This window comes from Notamacropus eugenii, chromosome 4 (assembly GCF_028372415.1).
Source record: "Notamacropus eugenii isolate mMacEug1 chromosome 4, mMacEug1.pri_v2, whole genome shotgun sequence".
NCBI lineage: Eukaryota > Metazoa > Chordata > Mammalia > Diprotodontia > Macropodidae > Notamacropus > Notamacropus eugenii.
Window position 1 is genome coordinate 49814693 of NC_092875.1, and position 6000 is coordinate 49820692.

General features: G+C 40.2%; 1 pseudogene; it reads right to left on the reverse strand.

Moving 5' to 3' along the window:
* Positions 1–3503: 3503 nt before the first annotated feature.
* On the reverse strand, positions 3504–4148 carry LOC140502178 (checkpoint protein HUS1 pseudogene; annotated as a pseudogene).
* Between the last annotated feature and the right edge of the window lie 1852 nt (positions 4149–6000).

Below are 6000 nucleotides of genomic sequence, written 5' to 3' on the forward strand. Positions count from 1 at the left end.
TACATATTGAAGTTTAATTTGCATTATTAACATTTTTCATCTTATTCTTAAGTCTAAACAATCAATCAAACAATAAATCAAGCACAAATTTATTTCATTTACAGATTTTCAGGATGTAAATGGTCACACTGAAAATTTACAGGGAAGTACTGGTTCCAGCACACTCCTGTAACTACAGGATTTCCACATTATAAAGTAATGCATTTTGGTGCAGAAACAGACTAGATAACTTCTGAGATCCCCTTGTCACTTAATGGACTAGACTCACATTCACTTAGAGCTGGGTTCAGATACTCCTGGTAAGATGTACTATGTTGTGTGCATGTGGACAAGGCACTGAATCATTCTGTGCCTCAGTTTCCTGTAAAATTGGGATAACCACCTCTGTCACCCCTCTATCACAGGGTTCTTGTGAGGCTCCAATAAGATAATGTACATAATTTGTACAAAGTGTACATAATTTGCTTTGCAAAATTTGAAATACAGTATAACCATCAGTTATTATATCCTTTAAGTTCCTTGACAGCAGGAAGAGGTTCCTCTGGAATCTAGGGCAGAACTATCTCTCCAGAGAGAGAAGCCAGTAAGCACTTGTCCTTCCACCCCCAGTTCTAGTTGGAAATGGATGCGAGTTCAGCAAACCCAAATTGGCCCCTCTGAGAATTCCATTTGGGAGAATGGAGGAGCTGTGGTCTGGATCCATGACAGGAATGGGGAAAGATCTTAGAATTAGGATCATGGACTTGGAACTGGAAGAGACCTTAGAGGTTTTTCTCAGAGTGTTATTTCTGAACTGGAAAGCAGATTGGCATAAGACAGGTTTAGACCAAGATTTTACACCACATACCGCAACAAATTCCAAACAGAGAAACCAAGTATATATAAAAAGTCTCACTATAAAAATGTTTTTTTGATGAATGGAAGATTACAACTTTTGCAGTTATAAATAGGGAAAGGTTTCTTAACCATGCATTGGATAGAGATGAGTTTTATATAGATAATTTTGATTACATAACATGAAAGTCAATGCAGCCAGAATGAAAAGAAAAGCTAAGAACTGAACAGGGGAGTTTTTTGTCAAAAATCTTTAATAAAATCTGACATGAATAAATCTATAGGAAATAGAGATAAATCTATAAGACGAAGAGCTAACCCTCAATATACAAGCAGTCCAATGATATAGGGGAAAATATTTCCAAAAGATAAAATGCAAATTATTGACAACCAAATGAAAATGTTAAAATTGCTAAAGATAAAATTCTACATTACCAAATAAAAATGTTTAAATTGCTAATGGTGTCATTGTACCATTGTACCCATTGTCTATAGGTTAACATCTCACCTATCAGACTGGTTAAAAAAAAAAAAGCTCAAAGATGAAAAAAGTCAACATTGGTCAGGTTGTGGAAAAAATGAGCATACTAGCAAAGCTATGACTTGGCCCAACTGTTCTGGGAAGAAAAAAAATAGATGTGTAAAAATAAGTTACTAAATTGTTCACGTCCTTTGATCTAACAATCTCACTACTGAGTTTATATCATAAGGACAAAAAGAAATGTCCCACACGTACCAAAATATTCACAGTGGCACTATTTGTAATAGAAAAAGAACTGGAAACAAGTTGTGTTCCCATTCATTGATGAACAGCTGAACAAATTGTGATACTGGAATGAAGTAGAATATTATTCTGCTGTAAGGAATCTCAAATAGGAAGAATTCAAAGAAATGTGGGGAGACTTACACAAAGCAGACAGAGAGAAGGCACAGCCAGAAGAACAATGTAACAAGGTAAAAATATTACAAGGTAAAAAGAAAACAAACCCTAGAAGGCTTCAGATCCACGTAGTAATACAAGTTTCAGATGATTAAAGTTCATCCATCCATCCTTCTTTCCATTATCAAAAGCTAAATTATAAAAAAACAGAAACTTACACTGTCCCTCCCTCTCAATCATTAATGTGGATTTTTTTTTCAATACGTGGATTTTTTTTTTAATGGTTTGGAATGATTGAGGAGGGCTATGTACATGCACACATATATATAGATATATACATACATATATATGTTGTACGGTGAATAGTATGTTAAAATGTATTATTGGAATAATTAATTAATTAATTAAAATAAAACCAAAGTGATGTTTCCAAGGCTGTATGGACCATGGAAGGCAGAGGAGGGATGTGTCCCCTCCCCCAAGCCCTAAGGAGACCCAAAGGCCAGGAACAGCAGAAGCTGCTGGAGGAGAAAGAGAGTTAATGAGACCTGCTACCCGCAGAAGACAAAGGAGGAAAACCCCTCCCTCCCTCTCTCTTGTATTTGGGTAGCTGTTATTAGTCACATTAAGGTTTTCCCCTGTGTGTGGCCAGGGAGCTATTGTGTCCTTCAGAACTCTCCTCATCCCAAACCAAAGCCTCCCCCTCCCCACCCCCCCAACCTGTCTATCCATAAAAAGGGAAGGAGAAAATGGAGGCAAAGGTTCCTTTTGCCTGAAATCTCCAGTTAATAAAGACAAAAGACAAAATTGCTCCAATTCACCATTTCCCTTAGCCTGTGTAAACACAGCTTCTGTCTGTCTGTCCTTGTTATGGTTGGATCTTTCTGGCCCAAGTTTCCTTTTTGAAAAGGACAGAGGGGCAGAGGGGTGAGGAGTGAGGGCATTGAGAAAATCTGTTGTGACCAGTCTCTGGATTTTCCTTTCAAAAATGGGGAAACTGAGACCCAGAGACAGATTAAAGTGATTTTCTCAGAGTTACACGGGTAAATAGATTCAATGAGCCTGGCCCCCTGCTATGACTTATGGTCCTTAAAGCCAGGATTCTCAGTGATCCTTTTAAAGTCACTGCAAAATGTGTCAGGAGGAAGTTTGGTCTAGACAGTACTAATCATAGGTTCTATTTTAGAACGTCTAGGGTCTTCTGCTGACCTCAGGCAAAGACAGTACCCAGGTTCTCACCCTGCTTGACCCCTGGAGTACTCAGTCAGCAACTGGCTGACCTGGCTGAAAGGAGGAACACCAGTGTGAAATGTCTTGGAAACAGGCCTGGCCAAGAAGGAAAGACAAGGAAGCTATGACTTTCTTCCTGCACGTTTGAGCCCTATGGCACAGTAGTTTCTATCTAGAGTCCCCAGCCAGGCCATGGGCATGTAATTTTAAAAGGAAGGGTGATGCCTTCAGTCTGCTTTGTCACTGGCCTCCACCCTCCCCATCCACACCCAGTTCTTCTCCCAGCCCTGGGGTGCTAAGGCTTCTCAAACCCCACCCTCTGATTTAAGGACTGAGGGAAGCCAGGATTGGGCAGGATCAATCAGATCTGGTCAGCACCTTCTTGATGTGATCTATTCAGTGGTGCACTTGAGCCAGATCTTAACTGGAGAGCAGATTGCTAAAATTTCAACATGAGAATTTACACCTCAGACATCCACAAACACTACAAACCAAAGCTTGATTTATCATTTTGTTGATTGTCAAGACTTAAGATAAGTAATGGAGAAAATAATACAGATTAAATTTTAAAGTGGGTCGTTATTTTTTCCAGGGAACCAGTTATTAAATATTTACTAGCATACTCCTGGATAGCCTTCAAAACTGGTAAATATATACTAACATCAAAGTCTGGTACAGTGGGTTCTTAGAAATCAGCCCCTAATTTTCTGGGAATTAACCCTTACAGGAATATTATGTGTTAACGCTTGACTACAGGTTGATAAAGATGGTGCTCCATGACCATGATGAAGCAAAGTATCTATTGGTCAGCTTGATCTTCACTGCTTTGGCATTCTGATATGATTTCAAGGAACTCCAGTGTCAGCTATAAATGAATTTCATCATGATCTACTGTGACCCATTCCATTTGAAATTCATCAAAGAAGTTGCCCTGGTCCAGCTCAGATCATGTGCTATGACCCCACTCTTGGCCACCATATTGGACAGGATGAAGTAGAGCTTGCGGCAGCAGGAGGGTTTGAGGCACAGAGTGTGTGTCTTGGGCAACTTGGTCATGGTGTTGCTGACATGAGTGAAGTGTTCGGAGCCAGCCCAAACACATAATCTTTTTCCAGAACCTCATGGTACCATTGTATATTATACATACCCCTAAAGCTCTGAACTCTTCTAACAGTCCTGAGCACCAATCATCTGACTGTAACATCTGAACATCTTTGGAGGCAAATAGCTCTCCATAGAGGCATTAATCAAGGACTATAGGATCATCAATGTCAAGCAAGAGTTCTTGACCTTTTTGTGTGTCCTGGAACCTCTTGGCAGTCTAGTGAAGCCTATTAACCCCATCTCAGAATCATGTTTTTAAATAATTGAAGGAAACAGTAAAATTCAGTTTGTGATTAATGAAAATTAAAATATAATTGTAATTTTTTCCCAATCCAAGCTTCTAGATTCCTTGAAATCTAGTCCATGAACCTCAGATTAAGAAACACTTATTTAAAGGTCATCCAGTCCAACCCTCTTTTACAGAAGAAGACACTGGGTCCCAGAGAAGTAGTGACTTGTTCAAGGTCACATGGGCAAGGCTTTGTTGTTGTTCAGTTAATTCAGTCATGTCCTGCTCTTTATGACCCCATTTAAGGTTTTCTTGGAAAAAATACTGTAGTGGTTTGCTATTTCCTTCTCCAGCTCATTTGACAGATGAGGAAACTGAAGCAAACAGAGTTAAGCAAATTGCCCAGGGTCATACAACTAGTAAGTATCTAAGGTCAAATTTGAAATCAGGTCTTTCTGACTTCAAACCCAACACTCTGTCTACTACACCATCTAGCTGCCCCAAGTGAGACTTAATTAGGACTAGATGTTAGAATCAGTATTTGAGCCCTGGTACCCCCATGAGAGGTATCATGGTACACTGGAAAAGGGACTTTGGATTTGGACTTGGAGGACAGGGGTTCAAGTCTTACCTCTGCCACTTGCTACCTTTGTAATTTTGCGAGTCACTTTATGTGGTCCTTGCTTTCCTTGTCTGTAAGATATGGAAGGATAAATAAGATATCCTCTAAGGGCTCTTTCATCTCCATCTATTATCCCAACTTGAGCATCCCAAACTAGAGGGGTCAGAGGCAAAGTCCTCCAGAGTGAACTCCTCTCTGGCTCTATTCTTTGACTGAACCACATCCTATAACCTTGCCCTGTGGCTTGTCCTGGGATGAGACCCTGGCTCAAAATGAGCCCCATTCAATTCACCTGGAGATGCTCCCATCTGTCCTAAAAGATTTTCCCCTCTCTCTTGCTTCTTGAGATTTCATCAACTAGCCATTTACAACTCTGCCTGGGTAAACACTCTAACTCATCTTGTTGGTTAAGTAATAATAAGAGTCAGCATTTATATAACACTATAAAGTTTACAGAGCTCTTTATACATGTAACATCTCCTCTGGGCTCACTCTCCCAAACTGAACAGATACTGAAAGAAAGGGTGCCCCAGAGGGGTGGTTGCTACTTCTCTCAGGGTTCTAAGGGTAACCTTGTAGGTAGCTGGGGCTCCTGGTTCAGCAAATCCTGAGCCCCCACCAGAGTGTTTCCCATTAAGAATCAAACAATTGACATTTAGAGAAAGGATTTACTAAAAAGTTATAACAAGAACTGGTTTAAAAAAAGTGTAATCTCTCCTTGAACATATAAGATCCCTTGGAGGACAGGCTCACATTTAAAGTATAAGGGAAGAGAGCCAAATTTATAAAGGCTACTGTAGAAGTTCTGCCCTAGGGAATAGCATGAGTGATCATGGCATCTGCTGCTCAAGTGGACTGGGCTTCTTACAAGGTACAGTGTGTCCACAGGATGGATAAGTCAGCTGATGATGCTCCTAGGGTCTCAACTGGATTAAATTACCCCAGCTGTGGGGTAGGTCAATCAGGTTGCTTGTCAGCCTTGCTGGTTCTTCTGCTTGACTGCTAGTGGGCTAAGCCACTCAGCTGATATCTTACAATCTCTCCAAAACTTGAAATGCTCACAAGACCACTTGCCTGGCTTTATTTATCTCTGGATCCATG